We start from the raw sequence: 25,798 nt of genomic DNA, 5'->3' as shown, positions 1-25,798 counted from the left end.
GACCTACCTCCGCCGGACCCAAGACCACCTCGCCTTCAGGAAGCAGCTCAAGACCTGGCTATTCGAGCAGTAGCGGACCCCCCCAAGCGCCTTGAGACCCTCGGGTGAGTAGTGCGCTATATAAATGTGCTGATTGATTGATTGAGTGTTGAATTACATTAACTTCCTGCAGGAGGGGTGAAGCAATATTTGGTGGTACGCCGCTGTGAGGTCATTTGTGGAGAACTAAGTGACCCCCTTGGTTTGAGATTACATTTAACAGATTTTCGGTAAGTGATTTATCCACGATTATGTTCTTGTTCAATTCCCTGAGGTCTATGCATAGACGTACCTTCCCACTTGGCTTTCACCCCACAACCAAGGGCGCCAGTCATTCTGCACTTTCGATAGGTTCTATTATGCCATTGTCTTCCAGGCGCTTCAGTTCCATTTGCATGGCTTTCTCTGCAGTTGAACGGAATGTTCTGGACCTTGTGGCAGACTGGTGTGGCTCCATCTTTCAGGAGTATTCTGTGTGTGAATTTGGAAAGTTTTCCTGTGGTTCCGGCGAACACCTGTGGGAATGCTTCTTTCAGTTTGACCTCTTCCGATGCTGGTGGGTTGTCTGTCATGAGCACTTGTGTTTCTCTGCTGGGGTTGAGCTGGATTCCCAACGCCCCTTGTTCGGCCCACCCCAACATGGAGGGTCCCTTTTCCGCAACTTACAGTTTGCCGACAGAGTTCCTTCCTTTGAAGTTAAATCTCAGTTGACGGAGGCCCACCATGGGAATTTTCTCTCCCGTGAAGGTGACAGGGTGTACGTCAATGGGGTCTAGGTGACTACCTATGGTGCGAATAAATTCTTTCCCAGAATTTTGTTGAATTATAGTGTATGGGGGCCCTGACTCCGCTACCATGGACCCCTGGACACCCACAATGGTCAACATACAAGAGGGCTTCCTACTGCTGTTGCAATCCATCCCATCGATTTGGTCATCAATGCACAAAATACAGTCTTCATCAATATCACGGAGAGGAAAAGGGTCGGATGGTTGGGTGATAGTTTGCGCTAGGTGGTGAGAAGGAAGTCCCTGTGTATACAATCAAGTAAGCTCTAAGGATAAGGAGATGGCCATCCACCATCAACCAAAAACCCGTATTGATAATTTAATACCGTTTATACAACAAATTCACAGCATATCCTGTACTAGAACACAAATGATAAATACAATTGTGCACAAAAATTCTGAAATTCTTCGTTTCTTCTTTTATTCACAAATGTGTAGTCTTCCAAGACACAGTCTAGCTGCCGCCAAAACGTGTTTCGCCTATTGTGGTTCTCGCCACAGACTTCAGGGCTATAGCTAGGTTACCGTTATTCTAACTTCTTAGCGATGTTGATAATTAATTGGAGTTACTCTTCTTTCCAATTTAAAATAATGTTCAAGTCCGACTCCAATACTGAATTTCTCAATTTCTTCACCGGACTCCAATATCATGGAATTACACAGATTGACCTCTAACCGAGTATGGACCAACAGAGTATGCACGAGAAACCGGCGTGTAGCCAATATCACCCCCCACCCCCTCTGTTTCAGAATCATACATAACACATTTGACCATAAGCACTGCTGGGTTTCCTTCTGCACACTCTACCAAAATGACCCATCACCCCCCAAAAGGAACATTTGACTCGGAAAGCAGGACACCGCCTGTCATTTGCCATTTGCGTTTGACTCCCACATCTATAGCAACTGCCCCTTTGGTCACTTGGGGATTTGTTGGGTCCTGTGTATTTCTTCATCGGCTTCCTGCTGTTTCTGGTCCCAGCACTGGGCGGAGGTTTGTCACTTGGAGCTTTCGTGTCGCTCTGTTGAAGGTCAGCAAAAATGGTCAGGCGATTTAGTCGATGTTTCTTAAGTAATTTTGCCCGGCGTTAAACGCCTCTAATACCTTATGAAGATTTATCAAAATAAAGAGGCAGGCGCTGGAGACAGGAAGACAGGAAACACGTTTTATTCCGACGGAGCAGAACACATCAGATCGGACAACAAGGTATCGTCTCGAGGTGCTCTCTGTAAGCCTCTCTGAGGCCTGATCTTTTATACACTGGTTTATGAATGAGACCGTTCTTTATTACAATAAAGACATTGTGAAGTAGTGAAAGATGACATCCCCGGTACCCCCCCCCCCAGCCCCCCCCAGTTCCGGCTCATTCCAACACGTGGCTACAGTAGAGGTCCTCACCCCCCATGCAACAGGAGGGGGTTATCACGCAGCTGAGTGTTTCGCCGATTCCTTTGGAATGTGTGCGCCTGATCGAATCTCAAGGGGTGGGGAGGCCATGATCAATAGTAGCTTCTTTGAAAAAGGGTCGAGTGCATACAGTGGTGGGCAATAAACTGTATCCTCAGGCCAAGGGATGACCAGCGGTTCGTACAGACAATCGGGCTCAGAGGAAGGGGTCATCAAAGGAGAGGTATTCATGGAAGGAAAGGATCAGTGTGATCAGTGTGGATAATCGGAAGGAGGTGTTGGTCAGGCGCGGGGTGTGATTCCTAGAGACAGAGTCATGTGGAAGAGGAGGGTTTATGACTTACGCATGTGGATGCGGGGTCAGCCAGAGTGCATGGGGGAGGCTTGCAGGGTCAGGGAAGTGCGCTGGTGATCGATCGTGAACAGGGAGATCATGGTACCTAAAATGGCTGTCGTGTATGTTTATACGTGAGTCTGAGGAGTGGACAAGATGGCGCAGATGATGTTTAGTTCACGATCTAAAATTCCACAGTCCTCCCTTTTAACATGTCTCGCCAGTTTGTCAATTCGGATCTATCCCCATAAGACCACGTATTTCTATCTCATAGAGGGGACTCGTGCTCAGTTCTGAAGTCCAAAGTCTTAGGGCACATATAGTTAGAAATGAGTGAACACAAAGGTGGCAAACATTGAATACCTAAGCGGCATCCACACAGTACCACAACTGGTATCAGTATAAATGTAAACAATCTCCATCCCCAGTCCTTCAAAGTGTCCCAAAACCAGCTTCCAAGCGACCATCCTTGGTTTTATCCCAATATGGTTTTATCCCAATATCTTACGCGGATGATACTCAACTCCTCTTTCCTTTTAAGATCTTTTCACCTGAGGTCAGAAACTCTTTCTCCAAGGGCATGAAAGCGGTGGCACGATGGATGTCCTCCAACTACCTGCAGTGCAACGTGGGGAAGACGGAAGTCATGATGTTTGGTGAGGCAAAAATGCTCTGGACCCCAGATTGGTGGCCACAAGATCTTGGCCCAGTGCCCAAACCTAAACAAACTGTTAAGAATCTGGGGGTCCGTTTAGATCAGGAGCTCACCCTCAAACAACACGGCAACCAGGTGGTGGGAGCATGCTTTCATGTTATTGGCATGCTACGGAAAATCTTCCCATTCCTACCTGATGCAGCCAGGAAGACACTGGTCCAGGCGCTCGTTTTGAGTCGCCTGGACTACTGCAACGGCTTGCTCCTGTCTGCAAACGAGGGAGTCATGAACAGACTTCAGGTAGCACAGAACACGGCCGCCCGCCTGGTTCTGAATGCCCCACCCCGCACGCCTTCCAAACCCCTGCTGACTAAATTGCATTGGCTATCTGTCAGACAGGGGGGAAAATTTAAGGTATGCTGTATCATACACAAAAGCCTACATGGTATGGGTCCCGCATACTTGACCACCAAATTCACGCCCTACATTCCTACTCGGACATTAAGATCAAGTGAACAAGGTCTTCTGTGTGTACCCAGAGCTAAGAAAGCCAGACATGGAACCAAAACTCTATCAATAGCTGGACCCTCTCTCTGGAATAGCCTCCCTATACCTCTTAGGCTATGTGTAGACCATCTCCCCTTTAGGAAAAAGTTGAAGACCTTTTTGTTTGAACAGTAATCCTAGACTAGAACAGCTTTAAAGACTCCTTCTTGCTCTTGGTGAACCTCTGAGGATAGTCTGTGGAGGTGTTCAATTGCTTTGTAGACTGAAGGCGAGTTATCTGGCACGTAGGTGCAACAGCTGGAGCCGATGATGCGGCATGCTCCTCCACGGTCGGCCAGAATCACATCTAGGACAAGGCGGTTTTGGAGAGCCACCAGGCGGACTGCCTGAAGCTCAGCCGTGTTGTTAGCAAGGACGCCAGCCGTGATGTTAATGGTTGTTTCTATTGCCTGAGTTAGGTGTCGGATAGCGCGGCTGTTTGCCATTGGTCCCCACAGAGGAACAAGTCCCTTTGCTGCATCCAGGAACTGTGCTCCGGTGGAGTCGGCTTGTTCAATGTCTCCGGCGCGCTTTTGCCGGTGATGGAAGGCTGAGGCCACATACGTGGGAGGAAGAATGAAGGCGATATAGCACGTACCCCTCCAACCTCTCGGGAGCCAGGTGTAAGCTTTGGTACCACAAACAAAGTACATATTCGGAGAAGCAACAAAGGAAGGAGGATCAGCTGAGACCAATGTTCTGGTGATGCGGCAGGAACTGTGTCCCACCAGCTGCGTTCCCTGGCCTTCGAGACACACAAGTCCTGTGACATTGATGACAGACAGAGCCACGGTCAGGGTGGCAGCTGTTTGCTTCCGCAGGTGGGAGAAGGTGGGTCTGGCTGGATTGTGGAGTACTTGCACTTCGACTCTTTCTTTGGCAGGGATGTTCATAAGGAAGGCGGAACCTGAGACCGCAGGACAAATGGGGGCAGACGTTCTTCCTGTTTTGTTCAGCCAGAACCCATAGTAGAAGTGTGACACTGTCTGACCGGAAGCGGCGTTGTCCTTGTTGCTCTCCTGCAAGAGGATCAACCAGGCGAGGCAGGAGCCATGAACTGAGAAAGGAGAAGGAATGAAAGGTATGGAGTGTTCAGTGGCATGCGGGAGCAACCCGCAGATCCAGCAGTTCGTGGCATTTGTAGCAAGGTTGTGCTGGTGCAGCAGTTGCACGAAGGAATTGTTCCAGAACTCCCTACGCCTCTCTCGGAGCTGAGGCGAAAGGGGGATCAAGTGATGCTCTTTCATGGTGGTTGGCTGTACAGTGGCCAGCAATGTCTGGTGAGCGGGTGAGCTGTCCTCCAAGATCCAGAAGGAAGTCATGAGGAGGAGGCAAAAGAGGAAGACAATGAAGAAGGCGATTGTCTTTGATTTGTGCAAATTGTCAGTCTTTGGGTTCCTGTAGTGGGTATTTCCTGTTGCTTTCATTATCTTCTTATCTGGCGCTTCCATCATCTTCTGATCTGGCGCTTCCATCATCTTCATCTTCAAGGTGCTCGGTAGTGGGCAGAACCACAGACTTTGTTTAGCTTCTCTCCGGGTGACCCTTGGTTGTTTTAGGTCACCGTTCTGAGATTTTAACTTAGTCAGTGGCCTACTTAGCCGAAGCTCCCTCCTTTCGACGCAGGAAATACCCTTCCCGGGATGGCACAGTGGGATCAGAGAATTTTGCTAGTTCAAGTGCCTTGGTATCAGGATAGCAGTTCAGTGATGGCCGATCTTTGTTCAGGAGCTCTTCTTGGGTGTCGACGTTTTCTGTCGTGGCCAGGGTCGAGGAGACCTTCTTGCAGTGATGGCCGTGCAGCCAGTGCCTCTTTCCCTCCACTCGAAGAGCCGTCCGAGTGGTGATCAGTACTTACCAGGGGCCCGTCCACCGGGGTTCCAGACTCTTAGCTCGTTGAAAGTTCCGGACTAGAACATAATCTCCCGGTTGGATATCGTGACCGGGGCCCCTGGAAGCATCGGGGATGGCCTGCTGCACCTGTTGATGAATGACGGACAACGTTTTAGTTAATTTGCACAAATAATCTGACAGCAGGACGTCGGGGACGTCGTGAATGGAGGTTGGTTTGGGGGCAGTCCAGAGGTTCATCGGTCGCCCGAACACAACCTCGTAGGGGGTCAAGTGGTGCTTAGTGGGAGTGGAGCGCATCGATAGCAATGCCAGTGGGAGGGCATCTGGCCACTTAAGTCCTGTAGTGGCCACTATTTTTGACAGTTTCAATTTCAGTGTAGCATTGTGTCGCTCAACCAGGCCAGCGGATTGGGGGTGGAAGACCGCATGAAACCTTTGTTTTACCCCCAGCCCCTTCAGGATTAGTTGGATAACTTCAGCTATGAAGTGGGGGCCATTGTCGCTCCATAAAATTCGACAAAGGCCGTAGCGAGAGAAAAACTCTTTCAGTAGTACTTTGGCAGTAGTCATGGCAGTGTTATCACGGGTTGGATAGGCTTCCACCCATTTGCTGAAGGCACATACAATGACTAGTACATACTTCAAGCCTTGGCATCTCTCCAGTTGGATGTAATCCATCTGAAGGACTTCAAAGGGGTGGTCGGGGGTCCCAAACCCTCCCCGGGGTACCACAGTTCCTTTCTCGGGGTTGTGTTGTAGGCAGATAAGGCACTGCTGGACCAGGCGTTTGGCTGAGTCGGGGATTTTGTTGTTGTGCCAGACTTTGGAAATGAGTTCAATCATGGGGGCAGAACCTATGTGTGCAGGGGAGTGTGCCATAGTCAGTATGGGGATCAAGTATGAGTCAGGCAGCAACCATTTGTTTGTGTCTTTTGTCCGCCAGCAGCCTTCGTCGTCCTTCAAACCCACCCGTGCCCACTCAGTCAGTTCGTGAGGTGTGCTGGCCGACTGGATGTCCCTAATCGTTTCCCTAGCGTCAGTCCATTTTTCTGCTTGCGACCTGGTCACATACATGCGTGTCGTTGTCCTATTCTCAGCTGTGGTTCGGGCAGTGATGTCGGCCAGTGCGTTTCCCTGTCCAACTAAGTCCGTCACCTTCTTGTGTGCCTGGCATTTGATCACTGCTAATCGTTCGGGGAGGAGAACTGCTTCAATCAGGGCGGAGACTAGATCTCCGTGGAGAATGGGTGTGCCATGGGACGTCAGGAATCCTCTTTCCCTCCACAAGAGCCCAAAATGATGAACCACCCCGAAGGCATACTGGCTGTCCGTGTAAATGTTCGCTGTGGCTCCTGCCGCTATGATACATGCTCGTGTGAGGGCAATTAGCTCGGCCGCCTGTGCGGATCGTTGTGTGATGCGGGCGGTTTCAACTACTGTTCGGGCTGTCGTCACCGCATAGGCAGCTGAAGTGGTGCCATCTGGGAGTTTGATACAAGAGCCGTCTACCCATAGTTCTCCATCAGGGTCTGTAAAAGCAGTGTCTCTAAGGTCAATTCTACTTCTGGTCTGTTCGTCCGTGAGGGTCACACAGTCGTGTATAGGGGGCACATCGGGGTCATTTTCAGGCAAGGGCAACAGTGTGGCAGGATTCAAAGTCGTGCATCTCTTCAGAGTGATGTGGGGTGCAAGTAGAGTCAATTCGTACCCCGTCAGTCGTGCACTAGTCAGGTGTTGGGTCTTGGTCTGGTTCAAAAGGGTGTCAACTGCATGGGGTACTAACACCGTGAGAGAGTTTGAAAGTACAATTCCCTCACTCTGACGGATAGAGACAGCAGCGGCGGCTACTGCTCGAAGGCAGGCAGGTAAAGCTCTGGCGACTGGGTCAAGAGTGGCAGAGAAGTAGGCACAAGGGCGTTGTTTGGCGCCGATGGGCTGAGTTAGAACAGACAATGCGCATCCTTCCCTTTCGTGCGTGAAGAGGGAGAAGGGCTTAGAGTAATCTGGTGTTCCTAGGACGGGTGCCGAGCAAAGGGCATCCCGCAACTCCTTAAAAGATGCTTGGCATTCGGGGGTCCAAGGAAGTGGGAAGGGTACATCTTTGGCCAACAGGGAAAGTAGGGGCTTTATAATGAGACTGAAATTTGGTAACCATTGTCGGCAAAAAGAGGTAAGGCCCACCAATGAACGGACTTGCTTCTGTGTTTTTGGGATGGGGGTGTCTAGGATGGTTTGGATTCGGTAGGGTGTAAGTTTCCTCCCTTCTTTGGACAGGAGATGGCCTAGGTAGGTTACTTGAGGTTGGCAGAACTGCAGTTTCTTCTTGGAGACTTTGTGGCCATTCTCCGCAAGAAAGTGCAAGAGTTGGATAGTGGCCGTGATTGCAAGTGGAGTGGTGTCGGCCGCCAAAAGGATATCATCGACATATTGGATCAACACCACTCCATCTGGTAGCTGGACGGCGTCCAGCTGTCTTTTGAGGGCCTGGCTGTAAATGCTGGGACTTTCAGTGTAGCCCTGAGGAGCTCTACAAAATCGGTACGAACGTTTTTTTAATGTGAAGCCGAAGAGATAACGGCTGTCTGGATGGATGGGGATAGAGAAAAAGGCATTCTTGAGATCGATAACGGTGAAGGTGGTGGCACTGGACGGGATGAGGGTCAGAATGGTGGTGATGTCTGAGACTACGGGGTACTGTGGTACCACCACTTTGTTGACTTCTCGCAGGTCGATGATGAAGCGGTACGCTTTCTCATCTCCCTCACCTTGCTTCTTAACAATGGGTAGGATAGGGCTGTTGCAAACATTACTAACCACTTCCTCTACCACTCCTGCATCTACCAGGGACTGAATAATCGCTACCAATGCCTTCTCGCCTTCGGGCGATATCCGGTACTGTGGAAGTTTCGGGAGTATGGCGTCTGGTCGAACAGTTATGTGCACAGGATCGATCATCATTCGTCCTACATCCGAGTCGTTTCTGGCCCATAAGTACAGGGGTAGGGTATCGAGCAAGGATAGGTCGGCATCTGTTATGGTGTACATATGTCGTGCGGGGTAGGGTCTGGACATGTTCGGGTTGTCGTACAGGATGACTCGGACTCCCTCTGGGGAACACCTAATGGTAGCTCGGAAATGTTTTAGTAGATCAATACCCATAATGGTGTCAGGGGAGTTGGAGGAAAGCAGAAATGTTGTGTCCGTGGGATTGTTTCCTAGGTCAAAGGAGATAGGTACAGACAGGGGGTTAGTGGAGGGCGTTCCATCGAAACCTATCGATGTAATGTGTGAGCCAGACAAGGGTGCCCTTGGAATCAGTCGCTTTGATAATACACTACGTGTCGCTCCAGTGTCTACCAAGAATGGAGACTTTGTACCCAGGACCTTAGCGGTGACGTAAGGACCTTGCTGGTCAACACAGAGCTCGACTGGATCCCTCCCTTGCCCTTGGCAGTCCTATGCAAAGTCGTGAGCATTGTCGCAGCCGGACTGTTGGCACTGATTCTGTCGGGGGCGGTCAAATGTGTTTGGTCTGTCAGGTTGGTTGCTGTTGGTGTCGTGGGTGTGCCCTCGTCCCTGCCCTTTAGTCCTGGGGCCATTTGTCATGTCCCTTGTCTCGTTATTTTTAAGCATTTCTCGGAGGGCTGGGCATTGAGACTTCCAGTGGCCAAATCCTTTGCAAAACGCACACTGGTTCTCATCGAGGTCTGTTCGTGGAGCGCCAGGTGTGGATGTGCGGTCTCTAGGGCGTGAATTTCTAGGGGCATTCGACTGGTAGTTTCCCCTATACTGTTCCCTTCCTCGAGTCACTCCCTGTAATTGAGCAATCATCACTCGTTCTTTTAAGTCCTTTTTCTTTTTCTCTGTTGCCCTCTCGTTCTCGTTCTTTTGGTGTTCGTAATACTGAGCCATCTGAAGGATAGCTGCAGGTTTTGAGGCCCCCCAACTACTCTCGCTTGTCTGTAACTTCTGGGAGACCTCCTGTAATAGCCCCTTTACGTGGTTTTGCACGAATAGGTGTTGTCCGGTTGCGGTGGTCATGTCTTGGCCACTGTAGTCGGAGAACACTGTCTCAAATCGGGAGAAATATTCTGATACGTCTTCCTGGGGTTTCTGACGGCAAGCCGTGACTATCGACCAGTCTACCTTTTTCTCTGGGATCAATGTCTTTAGCTTCTGCACTATTTTGTCCGGGAGTTCCAGTATGTCTTTTACAGGTTTCCTACCGGGTTCTCGCTGCCTATCTAGTTCACCGAGTTGATTCCAGGTATGTCCAAACAGATCTGTGTGGTTGGCCTTCCGGATTTGCTTCCACACGTCAGCCGGCAGACATAACCCAAAAAACAAATCAATGTCCGCTAGAGTCATTATGGTTGAGCCCAAGGCTGTATTTAGTTCAGTATAAAATGCTGTCGGGTTCTTTCTTAAATCGGGCAGGGTTTGCCTAAAGGTTAAAATATCTTGTCGATCCCATGGTTGATAAACCCAGTTGTACACAACCCTCCCTTTTGCATCTGCGTGGTTAATATCGTCGTTTGTTCCCTGACCTCTTGGGGGAACCCAGTAGGGGGCGGCTTCTCTGATAGGCATCATAGCGTTGGCTACTTCTAATGGGGGCTCATCCGGGAATGAGACAGTAAGCTTAACCTCTGATTTCTGTTCAGTGATGTGGCGGAAGACCTCAAGCGTTTGCATGAAGAGGTCCGTCACGTCATGCTCAGTCCCATCTCCAACATCGATCTTTCTATATAGAGTCGTAGCTTAGCAGGACCCTTAGTTTGATACCTATCCTCATATGCGTTTAGAGTGTGGAAGCTGAACCGTAAAATGAAATGCCGTTTGTGGCTACCGGCATGTGAATTGCACATATCCATCGCATATTCTTCACTCTCTTTCCGTTCTACCATTGTCTTTGCTATCTTATCAATCCCATCCCGTTCGTCTTTGCTCAACCTATTTGGTCTTGCCGTTAGTTGCTTGCTAGTCTCAAGTTCATTTGATGTTGTTACCGATGTGGCTGGTGCGAAGGCCGTAAGGGCCGGGGCACTAGCGCTAGAGTCACCCTCGCCCGCACTCAGGACTGGTAGGTGCTGTGCCAGTGGGTGGCAGGGGGCATAAGGAGGGGGCATGTAGATGATCGGAGGACCTAGCAGTAACTCGTCGTTTGCCCGTTGTTTGGAGGGCATTTCTGGGTAGAGCGCAGAGGGGGTCCTAACAGGGCATTGGCCTGTTGACCCTGATTCTTGCAATTGTCTAACTTCCTCTCTCCTTTTTATCTCTTCATCTAGTTCCTTCGCTGCCAGGTGGGCTGCCTTTCGCAATTCTTTCCCTATTTTTGTTTCTTCTCTTTTCCTTCGTTGCTCTGCTTCTTTGCGCCACATGCCGATACTATCGAGCATAGTGGGTGTTGCCTTATTTATTCTAACAGCTGCTTCTAGCGCTTTTATTTTATGATCATCAAAAGAACCTATCAGTGGCCACTGATTTTTGGGGTCCCTTTTCGTATATTTATGCCATAGTTTACTATAAGCTATGGCGACTAGTCCTTGTTTAGTGAACATGTCCTTATTAGGGGTGCCTTCCAATGGAGCTGGATGGTTCATCTCTAATAAGCGGTCCGGGTTGATTCAACTACTGACCAATGGGGAGAAGATAGGCATGACGGGTTACAACGGGGACAAAAGTCTGCACTACCTATCCTTCACTACTTCGTGAAGACTAGACAGAATATTTTTATTCTGCAGTATTCGCAAATAGGGAATACCCAAAGAGAGAACCAATATCGAACAATTAATGTTCGTTCAATCAAACAATCAATGGCGAGAAAGAAATAGGCACGACGGGTTACAATGGGGGCAAAAGCCTGCGTTACCTATTCTTCACTATCTGCAAAGGAGGACAGAATACTTTTTTTACCCTTCCCCGTTTGTAGACAGAGAATTCTCGAGAAAACAATCCTCGAACAAACAATGTTCGGGCAAACAATCAATCAATGGGGGAGAAAAGATAGGCACGACGGATTACAATGGGGGCAAAAGCCTGCGTTACCTACCCCTCGCTGCATGCAAAGGAAGAGAGAATATTTTTATCCCTCTCAGTTTGCAGACAGAGAATCTCCAAGAGAACCAACAATTCGGAGAGTAATACTAGTATTTTCAATCAAACAATCAAATATTTCTTAGTTTGTCGTGTTACACGACCTTACCCGGACCGCATGGACAGTTTCTTGTCTTCCGCTTCCAGCGCCCGATCGTCCTCTACTCTCTGCTGCTACCGTGGCACTCCTGATGGTTCCCAGTCAGGACCGAAGATCACTCGGGGAGAGGTCTGCTCGGAACCAGTGAAGTTCAGATGATCGGCTGTCAGACGAGGGTCTATTGGACAGGAGCTCTTCCGATCGTTGCAGTCGTTCACTCTGTCGTTGGGACCTCTCCCACCGGATCCACGTGTCGCTGATGGGCCCCACACGTTGGGACGCCAATTGTTGAAGGTCAGCAAAAATGGTCAGGCGATTTAGTCGATGTTTCTTAAGTAATTTTGCCCGGCGTTAAACGCCTCTAATACCTTATGAAGATTTATCAAAATAAAGAGGCAGGCGCTGGAGACAGGAAGACAGGAAACACGTTTTATTCCGACGGAGCAGAACACATCAGATCGGACAACAAGGTATCGTCTCGAGGTGCTCTCTGTAAGCCTCTCTGAGGCCTGATCTTTTATACACTGGTTTATGAATGAGACCGTTCTTTATTACAATAAAGACATTGTGAAGTAGTGAAAGATGACATCCCCGGTACCCTCCCCCAGCCCCCCCCAGTTCCGGCTCATTCCAACACGTGGCTACAGTAGAGGTCCCCACCCCCCATGCAACAGGAGGGGGCTATCACGCAGCTGAGTGTTTCGCCGATTCCTTTGGAATGTGTGCGCCTGTTCGAATCTCAAGGGGTGGGGAGGCCATGATCAATAGTAGCTTCTTTGAAAAAGGGTCGAGTGCATACAGTGGTGGGCAATAAACTGTATCCTCAGGCCAAGGGATGACCAGCGGTTCGTACAGACAATCGGGCTCAGAGGAAGGGGTCATCAAAGGAGAGGTATTCATGGAAGGAAAGGATCAGTGTGATCAGTGTGGATAATCGGAAGGAGGTGTTGGTCAGGCGCGGGGTGTGATTCCTAGAGACAGAGTCATGTGGAAGAGGAGGGTTTATGACTTACGCATGTGGATGCGGGGTCAGCCAGAGTGCATGGGGAGGCTTGCAGGGTCAGGGAAGTGCGCTGGTGATCGATCGTGAACAGGGAGATCATGGTACCTAAAATGGCTGTCGTGTATGTTTATACGTGAGTCTGAGGAGTGGACAAGATGGCGCAGATGATGTTTAGTTCACGATCTAAAATTCCACAGCTCACTCTGCATACGGTGGGTTTGTTCGCACTGTCTCTCTTTGCAGCTACTGCACATCTTTTGGACAGTTCTGCGTTCTTAACTAGTGCTATAATCTGAAAGGGGGGCATCCCCACCAATCCACAACTTCTTCTGTACATTCGTGTTGACTATGTGCATTATGATCTAATCACGCACCTGATCGTCATGGAGGTGACCAAATTTGCAAGTCACTGCCAACTTTTTGAGCACGGCCACGTAGTCTTCCACTGTCTCTGTATCATTTTGCTTCCTCTGAAAGAAATTGTATCTGTCTATGGCAGTGCAAACTACTGGTTGGTAATGACTGTCTAACTCTTCCAACACGTGCTGGAATACATATTCATCATTTGGACCCCTAGTCTTTTTTTACCATGCTCTCCTATACTCAAACCTTCCGGGCCTAGATTGCGCATCAGAATTTTCTTCCTGCGTTTACTTGAGAAGGCCTTTCTCCTTCATCCTCCAGGGCAGTCAGATAGTTTAGGAAGTAGCCCTTCCAATCTGCCCATTTCATGCTGGCTTGCCCGGCTTCTGCAGGAACGGGACGGGGCTGGTCATCGAGGTCTGTGCACACATAGTGGCTAACTGGTGGACTCAAAGGATGAAACTCCCGTGGATGGGAGGCGTGGCGGCGAGCAAGCTGCCACCTGTGGCAGGGGTAACCCAGTGCTCTTAAGGCACTTAATGCAGAGCCGCCAACACGTGGTGCTGTCCCGTAGGCCTTATGAATGGGTGCGCAATTGCACTGGAGCATGAACTGGTCCGGCTGACCATGAGGTCGGATTGCTTTTGTAGGAGGGAATCGGGAAGCGCCTCATGTTGCCGGTCATTGCACCAATCCACTCCCCCCCCCCGCCCCCCCTCCCTCCCGACTGACCTTAAGAGAGGTCTGTGGTGTGTCTGCTCGGTGCTTGGTTGCAGGTGCAGATGATCCAGCGGCCTATAGAAAATATATCATAAACAATGCTACCCAACTTCATAACCTATAAACAAATTCTATACTAACTTATGGACCCATTTATAAACATGACATATTTTGGGCCTACTGAATCAGGTGGTCAGATTAAACCTATATACACATTATTTACAAACTATATACAATTTTATGGGGTGGGTGGGGGGAGGGTGGGCTTTAAGAGGCTTTCATTGATTAGACTGTGTGTGTGTACACTGACCTGGTGTATATTCTGGCGCTGGCGGGGCGGAGGTGGATCCATTATGCGGCCCTCTCGGGCACTGCTATGTTCATTGTTGCTCTGTCCATGGCTGTCTTGAATACGAATGCACAATTGACATGCTTATCTTGGAATGTCCGGGGTTTAAATAATGCTAAGAAATGCCGGAATGTTATTGCTTACCTCGAAAGGCATCATATACAGGTTGCCATGTTGCAGGAGACTCATCTGCCCGCACAGGGCAGTGCCACTTTTGCGAAAAGATGGGCAGGAAACCGTACTTTTTCCTCGTATTCGACTTATGCAAGAGGTGTGGCAGTTCTCATCGCCCGAAGTGTGCCTTTTCAAAGATTTGGAGAAGTGGTAGACAGAGAGGGCCGTTATGCTTTGTTGTGGGGCAGGCTAGGCCGAGACATCTACTTGTTTGTATCCATGTATGCACCAAATGTTGATACACCTGCCTTTTTTACCACTCTATGGGGCAAGATTGTAGCTGTTGGGGCGCGACATGTGGTCTGGGGTGGAGACTTCAACTTAGCGCTGGCGCCCTCCCTAGACAGAGCGGATGGTGTTGGCTCCTATAAGCCTAGGGCCAGAGAGGCATTAGAGGGAGTCGTAGAGGAAGGTGGTCTTTTAGATGCCTGGAGACACCTACATCCTCATAGTCGGGAGGGTACACACTTCACCTCTCACACCGGGACATGGGCACGCTTAGATTACTTTCTGGTCACCAGGGGTATTGCTGCGGAGCTGGTGGGGGTGAACCATCTGCCAAGAACCTATTCTGATCACAGCCCTGTGTGTTTGCGGTTCCGCACTCCTGGGTGGGATAATTCGCGTCCGCAGTGGAGACTGCGCCCTGACGTACTTCTTGACAACCTGTTTCGCACTGAGCTGGGGGAGGAGATAGCAGACTTCTTTCCTAGAAATAAGGGGTCGGTTGAGTCAGTCGAACACATATGGGAGGCGTTCAAGGTTACTATCAGGGGTTTCTGCATATCTAAGAGCCACGGGGTCCTACGAGATATCTTGCATTCCATTACCACATTGGAAAAGGAACTACGGGCTCTGGAACTCCGCATGACATCAGACACTGACCCAGCACTGCATGCTACCTTTAGGAAGACACTATCACGGTATGGGGAGGAGACTGCCAGAGAGGCGAAATATCGGGGTAAACATTGGATAGCCCGGAAATACTGTGAAGGAGATAGGCCCGGGAAAGTGCTTGCTGCGCTCGCGCAACCTTCACGGGTGCATAATACCGTACTGGAGCTTATTGATACCTCCGGCACCACTATTAGAGACTCGGATATGATACTGCACACGTTCACAGCACACTACTCCTCACTTTACACTTCCACGGCAGAGACAAATGCGCCGTATGCTGCGTACCTCAACGATGTGGCGTTATGCTGGCTCAGCGATGGGGACAGGGAATTTCTTGCGGCGCCTTTTGAGCTTGATGAGGTCCGCGAGGCCATCATGTCCCTTAAGAACGGCAAGGCTCCGGGACTTGATGGCATACCTGCCGAGTTTTACAAAGCCTACATCGACATTATGGCGCCCGTGCTCCGCGAGGTGTTTACAGAGTCCCTTGCTGACGGGATACTTCCCTGTTCTATGCGCGAGGTAGTGATCACCTCCCTCCTAAAGCCGGATAAGGATCCCACCTCCTGCGATTCTTACCGTCCACTCTCCCTATTAAACTGTGATGTCAAAATACTCGCTAAGATACTGGCCACCCGGCTGTCGCTGTTAATGACCAGACTAGTATTGCCTGATCAGTCTGGCTTCGTAGCGGGCAGATCCACGTCCCATAACCTTCGCACCCTCTTCTCCTTGCTCCGCACGGTTCACCCCGACACTCCTGTGGCGGCTGTATTCCTCGATGCCACCAAGGCATTCGACTCGATCGAGTGGCCTTACCTCTTTTCGGTCCTTGCCAGCATGGGGTTCCCTAAATTGTTCCTATCTTGGGTCCGCCTCCTATATACGGATCCCGCGGCGAGGGTGCTCATTAACGGACGCCTGTCGCATCCTATTACACTCACAAGAGGCACCCGTCAGGGATGCCCACTCTCTCCCTTGTTATTTGCAATCGCGGTTGAGCCACTCGCCTGTCGCTTACGGCAGTTACATCGAGCGGGGGCGGTGCAATGCCTACAGCGCCAAATTGATGTATCCCTTTATGCGGACGACATTACGCTGTACGTTAAATATCCTGAGGCACACCTCAATCCCCTACTTCGGGAATTTGTCCTGTTTGGCGGGGTATCAGGAGTCCACATCAACTGGGCCAAATCGCAGTTTTTTCCCCTAACAGATGCGGTGCACGACTTCCCTCTCGATTACCCATTGAAGTGGTGTCGTGCAGATCTTCGTTATTTGGGAATCCGCATTTCTCGTGATAAGGACGAGACACTGCGATCCAATTATGGAGTGGCCATGACAAAATTGACTGCCTCCGTCGACAGATGGATCACGCTGCCGCTCTCCATGGCCGGAAGGGCCTCGCTCATAAAAATGGTGATTTTACCCCGCTTTCTGTATCTTTTCCTCAATGTTCCCTATTTCCCTGGTGCCTTTTTCTTCAAGACGCTCCGAACGGAGTTGCGCAGGCTTTTTTGGGGAGGCAAGTCCCCCCGGTTAAAATGGTCGACGCTGACTCTTCCCTATGACAGGGGAGGTTTTGATGTCCCAGATTTTGAGGCATACTACCAGTGCGCGCAGGCGCACTTTGTCTACCACTGGATGGCTCCTACCCCCTTCATGCCGCACATAGCGGTAGAAGACTGGATCGTGCACCCACTCCCGCTTAACGGACTAATGCACTGTACTGAAGCGTCCATCACTACACCGACTACCTCGGTTTCCTGCACCCTGGATGCGTGGCGCCGCATCGCTACACGGCTATCGTGCCCATTGCTCTACTCCCCCAAGTTGCCGCTCGCCTATCACCCGAAACTTACCCTATTATCGGAGCCGGGTTTCCGACATCTCTGTAATAAACTGCTTGTCTCTTGCTGGGGTGATTTGTTCCATGAGGGTCACTTCAAATCAGCTGACCTATTTTTCAAAACACATGAGCGTACCCCCCTCGAGCTCTTTTATTACATTCGTTTGCGTGCGGGGATGCGCGACATCCTTCCCGATTACCCTAACGAGCCCGAGGTCCTGCCTCCGTTACACTTCCTCTTAGGATCGCAGGACGGGACTCACTTGGTCTCTGGGCTCTACCGTCAGATCCGCAGTGCTGCTCCGGAACCGGCATCCACTGCTCGGCTGCGCTGGTCTGCTGAGCTTGCCACTGATATTTCGGATGACCAATGGAAACATTGCTGTGCACTCACTTCCCGCATCTCTGCCAGTAGCAGATTAAAAATTATCCACTATAAATTCCTTCAGCGGGTATACTACACGCCAGTGCGGAAACATAGATTCGGGTTGGCAGATGATGACCGCTGTGAGCGCTGTCGCGCCGACCATGCTGATTTTCTTCATCTGGCGTGGGAGTGTCCCCAGGTTGCACACTACTGGCGACAGGTGACGGAGGTTCTTGCGGAGATGGTGGGGGAGGCGGTCCCTGCGGACCCTTTGATGGCCCTCCTCGGGTATACGATGCAGATGCCTAGGGATTGCAGGAAATTCATCGACATTGCCCTGCTCTTAGCCAAGCGGCGTGTCGCGTGCCGATGGGGCAGAGGAAGGGCGCCCAAATTCAAGGACTGGCTTACGGATTTGGTATACTGCCAAGATCAACATACTACTTTTGCTGAACTGCTGCCTCCCTCGTGTCGACCCAGGGATATCTGGGATCCGCTAGTGCGCTATCTGCTTACACGCTCGGATGACGGCGCTCAGTCGGAAAATCGATTTGTCATACCTTAGAACCCCGAGCTCTCCCATAGACCTGGCCTATAGTTCCTGATGCGATATCTGGGTTTCCTCGTCCGTGCCCCCCTGTACCCCTGAACGATCATTGACATTCTAGACTGTTCCACCTTGGCTGGCCTGTCCCTCCCCCCTCTCTGTGCATGCATACTCTATTCCACACCCGCTGCGCGCTCTTACTTCTTCAGCGGGCGACATTCCGGGACATTATACACCTTCCTAGGACCGGCCCTTGTTGGTTTCTGTTGCGCTAGGGCAGGAGTTCTGGACACGAGATCTCACACACACCTCTGCTTGCCTAGATAGCCACGCCGCACCACTATTACTTGACCTACTACACAGTCATGAACTGCCTCTTCGTTGCTACCTAGTTGGGGTGTTTCGTTTACTTTATTGACTTTCAACAAAACAGAGAGAATCTTCTCTCGTAAAACCTCTGTTCAACTGCTGCTCATTCTTGCTTGTCCTACACCGCCGGCTGCGGAACGAGTTTCACATGTATATATGATGCGCCGCCGGGCCCCCGGGATGCCGGCTACATGGCTGTGTACTGTTCATTCCACTCTGCTGCCGGCCTCCGGGTTGTAGGCGAACCCAGCTGTGTACTGTACTTTGTTTCATGCAATAAAGCAGAATTGAACTCCAAAAAAAAAAAAAAAAAAAAAAAAACTATATACAATTTTATACATCTGCGGAAGGAATATTGTCATTAGAATAAATCCTAACCATTTAAACGACCACCATTGGCGATAGGATCTAGCTAATAGTAACCTACACTTCTGAATAACCAAGACCAGCTTGTTTGTCAAAGTAAGATTTTATTACTAAATTATGATATTTCAAAATGTAATTTTATAATTGTAATTTTATTAACATCAAAGTAAGCATGTTTTAAAAACTTCATAAGAAAAACACATTTTAGTAAGAAATTCAAAGTTTAAGTAAGAATTAGCAGTTTAGCATTTCTAAAGCCTAAGTCCCTAGCTAAGCTAAATAAATGGAAATTAAAGTAAAGTTCTTTGAGGATTCTTACGTGCTCCACGCAAAGTACAGCAGCACTTCACCCTCATCGGAAAGTCAGAAAGCAGCAGCCAGCCCATCCCTAAGGGCATGACTTTTTATACCTTTCTATACTAGCTAAACTAAGCGAAGGAAAGTTTTCAAAAATCCTCGAAGTCCCATTGGTTGAGAGTGACAAGTGACATGTCACCCACATTTCAAAACTTCCATTAGGTCACATTTCTTAAAGACCATTGTCTTTTCCGAATGCAACCAGGAGCTTCCTTGGTTTGCAACAATTGTAAAATAATGTTCTCACAGTGTTCATTTCGCTTCCGCGGGTGCCAAGTTAGAGCTGACAAAATTGTCTTTTATCACTGACTTCCGACCTTGGCCACGTCCGACAAAATGTTGACAGCATGTCAGATTTGCTTAGTGAATGCAGCTTTGACGAACACTTTTTCAGAATGGGCTTCTCGTGACTTGTGCAGAAGTAAAATTCAGCTTTAGCAAACTCGAGCAAACTAGGCCCAAAAGCAGGCAACTTATGCTTTCTAGTAATAAACAAAAACAAGAAAAGTATTAATGTAAGAAATAATGTTGATTCTGTATCCACCCTAGGTTTACTAATTAATTAACCCTCCCGATTAATCTAATGTTACCTAGCAAATGCAAACAAATAAAGCAGCGTCCATATCTACCAATCTTCATGAATCCATGAAACTTATGTGCACCTAGAATAGTAGAAATAACATCACATGGACAAGGAAAAGCAAAATAAGCACATGCCTCTTTTAGATTTGCAGCAGTTAGTAATGACAAAAACGAAAACGACAAATTATTTTATTATTTTGTACGAACAAAAGATGCAACATTTATGCACGTTTATGAGCACACATGTTAGTCCCCCCATGTGTAAAGTTTAATCTAGGTTGTATTAACACGATACATCACAAATTATTAATATTATTATTCATGTTATGGAAATGTGACTTTGCGAGTTTAAACAAAATTTTGTTTTCTATCTCGCTCCATCAACTCCCTCATCTGGTGATTAACAAATCACCACACCAACACCCAAAATTTTAGTAATTTAAATTTCCGAGAAATTGATTCAAATTCATTTGTATCAGTAATCCTAAAAATCTGTTTCTGCATAATCTTTGGAATTAGCATAACGCTCTCTATGTAACTCTTGTAATTCAATCTCCCTTTCCTCTTCTTTTCTAAGTTTATAGATTCTTTTCTTTTCTTTCAACTGCTTCTTTCTTTTATGCAACAAACAACCTATTTTTGTCAAAATAAAAATGAATACTATTATAATCAAAGGTGCCAAAATCTTACCAAGAATTGAACTACCAATATCATGAAACCAATTTTTAATAGCTTGGAATCTTTTTGAAAGTTTCCCTGTAAAATCATCTTCTTCTAAAGGAATTATCTCAGAATGCATCTGTGTAATGTTCTTAATGTACATTTCAATGTTCTTACTTTCATCAGGTATATATGTGCAACAATGTTGTACATGTAAAATGCCACAGACTCCTCCCTCTTTTGCCAGGAGTATGTCTAAAGCAAGTCGATCTTGAATTACCATAGATCTGATTGCAACTACTTCAACATTCACTAATTGGAATCCATCAGCTGTGTCTGTTGACAATCTGTCAACAATTGTGGACAATTTTTATAATTCTCCCTGCATTTAGGGTTATACCAACAAAAGGTATCACTGCTTGAAAAATATCTCCCAGAACTTCTGTAAAAGTTTCTCTTTTAACTCTATTTACATAATTATGAATTTTGAACAATCCTTCTGAATCTCTGTCAATATGAAACACTTTAGGAAAAACAATTCCCACATAACAAGTTCCATACCAATGGTCTGGAAGGTTGTAGTAGGCTTTGTCACCACAAACAAAATAAATCCCAGGGAAGATTGGATCTTTTCCACCTTTGAATCCCCAACCTCCCAAAATCTGATAAGTATCTTCACAGTTACTTGCACCTACAAAATAATTATCAAAAAGTGTATTATCTCTTCTAATGCAAAGCTTTCCACTAACTGGTTTATCTATGTGAATTGCAACATTTTCAAGCATTTTGCCATTTAATTTCTCATCCTCTTTTTGCCAGAATTTTGACTTAGTCTGCTTGACTAATTCATTTCTTTTGTAAATTGCTCTTCTCTCTTCAACCATATTCAAAAATTTCTTTCCCTCAGCACTCAATTTACATGTTAGATTATTCTTGTAAGCATACTCGTAAGTGAGTTCGTTAGTAATAAGGAAAAATTCTCTCATTTGTTTTGCTTTCTTGTGCTTATTTAAAGCACCATCAATCTTTATATTCGCAAAAATCTCGTCAAAATCTGAATAGTAATATTCTAAGCGTCCAGTTTGATAAAATAAGCTAGTTAACACACTACATGTTACACCATATGTGAGAGGAAGCATATTGTATGTCACTCCCTCAGAAACAGAAGCAGGTAACTTGACGCAGACATAGCAGTCTTTAGCATCCATTACTTTGATATATTCACTCAAAAGCTTTGTAAATGTATTACTTGAAAAATCACTAATAGATTTATCTTGATGAATGTTAGGTTGATGATCAATAACTTTAGCAGATGCACTATGTTTAGTTTGACTAACCAAAGCTTTGCTTGTCATGTTAACTTTGTGTAATTCTCTATTCATCTCTAATGGGATGATCACAGCTAAAACTAACCAGAGCAGAATTAAAATGAGCAGACACACCAGAGTCATCTTACAGCATCTCTTAAAAACAGAACACTTTGAAGTGCTCTCCTTAACATAAGGCATTTTGGTTAGTTTTGCCACAAAATTAAAAACAAAATTAATTTTAAAATTTCTAAGACTTAAACTATTTATACCCCCCTTTTAAAATAATTTTATTTTTAAAACCCTAAACAAGTTTTCTTCGACCTTATGTCATACATAAGATTTCTTCAACTAAACAGTTTTTCTTCGACCTTATGTCAGCTAACAAAATTTCTTCGGCCTTTTGCCAAATTAAAATTTCTGTACTTCAATCATTGTCACTAATTTCTTCTATTTCGTTTTCTTCTTCACTACTACCATAAATGTCAATAACGGGTGGAATTACTAAATAAGTCCACTCAGGAGATTTGTATTTCTGGTTTGGTCTCACTATTCTTTTTCCTTTTCTCGACACCACTTCAATTTTCCTTCCAACTCCCACTTCCTTTCCAGGACTCTTTTGACTACTGATTTCTTCAACTTGCTCTTTAGGTTTCTTGATCAACCTGACTCTCAATCTTCCACCAGGCCAGTAGTCTGCCTTTCTCACGTATTACTTCTTTGGTTCAGAAGCATTTGATTCTGACTTCCAAGCCCTTTTCTTTCTGTTTTCACTTGCACCATCCACGTCACTTTCTTCAGTTTCGTAGTCTGAAATTTCAATTGACTCAGGAACTTCTCTATTCGGCAGTTTTACTCCTTCAGGAACACTTCTTTGATTTCCAATACTGGTACTTGGTAATTCGTCTTCTTCTTCTTCTTCAATTACCTCTAACTTCCCAGACTTTGGATTTCTGTTCCTTACTTCAGAGCTTGTTTTCTGCTTTTCGATACTCTCCTGGTCTGAAACTTCTTTTTGTTTCGCTTCTCTGTCTTTAATAGAAAAAACTGAATCCTCAGTTATCTTTCCTTTTAACAGATTCTCTTCACCTTCAGAATCGATTTCAATAATTTCCAAGTCTTTTCTTGTTGAATTTTCATTCACAGATACAGGTTCCAGATGTCGACCTTCTTGTCGATCTTCAGGATCTGGATTTATTTCACCTTCTGCTTCAGAATCAGAATCATCTGTAGTATCACTTTCAATATCAGAACTTTCAGGAGTTGGTACTGGAATAGTATGACTAGGATGAATCCAACGTTTCAATCCTTTGCATTTTACAGCATTAGTAGTGATCAAAATTATTTGCCTAGGCTTCTGCCATCTAGGAGCCAGACAATTTCTTCTCCGATGTACTTTCGTTCTGACCCAGTCACCAGGTCTCAGGTCATGTGTCAAAACTTTCTCATTTGATTGTGCTTCAGTTCCCACCTGATTAGATACAGAAGTCACTATATCAGATAACCTTTTACAGTAATCCAAAATAGCACTGTCATTTATGCTCAACAGTTTACCTACAGGTACAAAAGCTTGCCTCATAACTCTTCCCATTAAAATTTCATGAGGACTCAAACCTGTCTTTTTATCTGGTGTACTTCTTAATGACATCAAAACAAGTGGAAGAGCATCTGTCCACTTTACACCTGTTTCAAGACACATTTTTCCAATTCTGTTTTTAATTGTTCCATTAATCTGTTCAACTACCCCAGATGCCTCTGGTCTGTATGCACAGTGTATTTTCTGCTCAATGCTCAAAGCTTCACAAATTAACTTCATCAGTTTGTTATCGAAATGGCTTCCTCCATCACTCTCAATAGTGACTGGAAAACCGTACCTTGGGATAATTTCTCTGAGCAGTAGTTTTGCTACTGTAATTGAATCACAATGTCTTGTAGGAAATGCTTCTACCCATCTTGAAAATAAACAAACGATTACAAGAAGGTATTTCAAGCAATTGTGTAAGGGCATTTCAATGAAATCCATCTGTAACCTGGTAAAAGGACCACCCTCTCGACCAATTATTCCTGTCCCCACCAATGATTTTCTGTTTGGATTCATTTGTTGGCAAGACAAACACCTTTGACAAAAAGATTCTGCAATTGTTCTGAATTTAGTATTGAACCAAGTTTCTCTGAAAAGTCTAATCATAGAATCTCTTCCAAGATGTGCTGGACCATGATATAATCTGGCCATATCTGCAATTAAACAATTTGGTAAGACTATTCTGCCATCTTTGTAAACCCACACTCCATCTTCTTCACGTGGTCTACAATCTGATCTTAACCACAGATCTTTTTCCTCATCATCTGCTTCATTTTGTAATTCTCTAATTTCATTCCATGTTTCTACAACTGTTGTTAGCATTAATGAATTTGAATCAGTTTCTTTACTCCTTTCCCGATTGTATGAATAACCTTTTCTTGCACAGAATTTTGCCGTTTCATCTGCAAATGCATTGCCTTTTGAGATATAATCAATTCCTTTAGTGTGCGCTGCACACTTGACAATTGCGATTTCTTTCGGCAATTGTATTGCTTCAATTAATCTCCTTATGAAAATTGCATTTTTAATTTGAGATCCTGCTGATGTCATATAGCCTCTCTGAGACCAGAGTTGTCCATAATCATGTACAACTCCATACCCATACTGACTATCAGTAATGATGGTAACTCTTATATCCTTTGATACTTCACAAGCACGAATTAAAGCAATCAATTCAGCCACTTGTGCTGATCGAACTCCTTCAAGACATGATGCTTCTTCAACATCTGCAACTGTGCAGACTGAATATGAGGCTTTCAAGACACCTCCTTCTGATCTCAAACAAGAGCCATCTACAAAGTAGACAAAATCTGATTCAGATAGAGGTCTATCTTTGATATCATGTCTTGGTTTCGTGCAGAATTCCATAACATCTAAACATTCATGTTCTGTTTCGATGTTATCAATGATTTCAGAATCAGGCAGTAATGTAGAAGGATTCAGATTCAAACATCTTGAAATCGAAACATTATCTGCTCCTAGTATGATTTTCTCATACTTTGTCAATCTGCTGCTTGTCAGATGCTGAGTTTTACCTCTTGTCAGCAATATTTCAACTGAATGAGGCACAAAAACTTTCACAGGAAATCCCATGATGATTCCTTCACTCTGTTCAAGACTAACACTTGTAGCTGCAACTGCTTTCAAGCAACCTGGTAATGCTTTTGCAATGGGATCAAGAACTGCAGAGAAGTATGCAATAGGTTTCTTTAAATTCCCATGTCTCTGAATTAACACAGACAATGCACATCCTTCTCTCTCGCTGCAATACAGTTCAAAATCTTTCTCATAATTCGGCATACCTAAAGCAGGAGCTTGGCATGAGCTCTTTTTCAAATTCTCAAAAGATTCCATCTCAATTTCATTGAGAATAATTGGATCTTTTACATCAGACTTTGTCAGTCTCTGTAGTGGTTTTGCAATTACTGAAAATCCACTTATCCATTGTCGACAGTAACCAACCATTCCTAAGAACATTCTGACCTGTCTTTGTGTCCTTGGAGGTTGCATTGCTTGAATCATTTTAATTCTCTCAACTGTTACTTGCCTTTTTCCCTTTGCAATTCTGTGACCAAGGTATTTTACTTCTTGTTTGCAAAATTGTAATTTTGCTGGAGACACTTTATGCCCCTCATCTGCAAGGCGATTTAACAGTATTATTGTGTCTGTTACACAATTTTCTCTTGTCTTTGCAGCTATCAACAAATCGTCAATATACTGCACTAACGTAGACCTACCTGGTAAGTCCAAGTTTTCCAAAGATCTTTTTAACAACTCATTAAAGATTGAAGGACTTTCTGTATAGCCCTGTGGGATTCTTGACCATCCGAGGGTCTTACCTTGGAATCTGAAAGCAAAGATTTCATAACTGTCTGGATGTAAGGGAACAGTAAAGAATGCATTGCAAAGATCAATGACAGTGTACCATTCAGCATCATGTGGAATCTGGTACAGAATTACTGCTGGATTTGGAACCACAGGACAAC

General features: G+C 46.3%; 1 protein-coding gene across 3 annotated transcripts in view; it reads left to right on the top strand.

The window, feature by feature from the left end:
• DYNC1I1 (dynein cytoplasmic 1 intermediate chain 1) overlaps nucleotides 1-25,798 on the top strand; it is a 2,048,030-nt gene that overhangs the window by 116,002 nt on the left and 1,906,230 nt on the right. The window lies entirely within an intron of this gene.

This window comes from Lissotriton helveticus, chromosome 10 (assembly GCF_964261635.1).
Source record: "Lissotriton helveticus chromosome 10, aLisHel1.1, whole genome shotgun sequence".
Classification (NCBI taxonomy): Eukaryota; Metazoa; Chordata; class Amphibia; order Caudata; family Salamandridae; genus Lissotriton; species Lissotriton helveticus.
The sequence above is the reverse complement of the archived record's forward strand: the minus strand, read 5'-3'. Positions and strand labels throughout refer to the sequence as shown.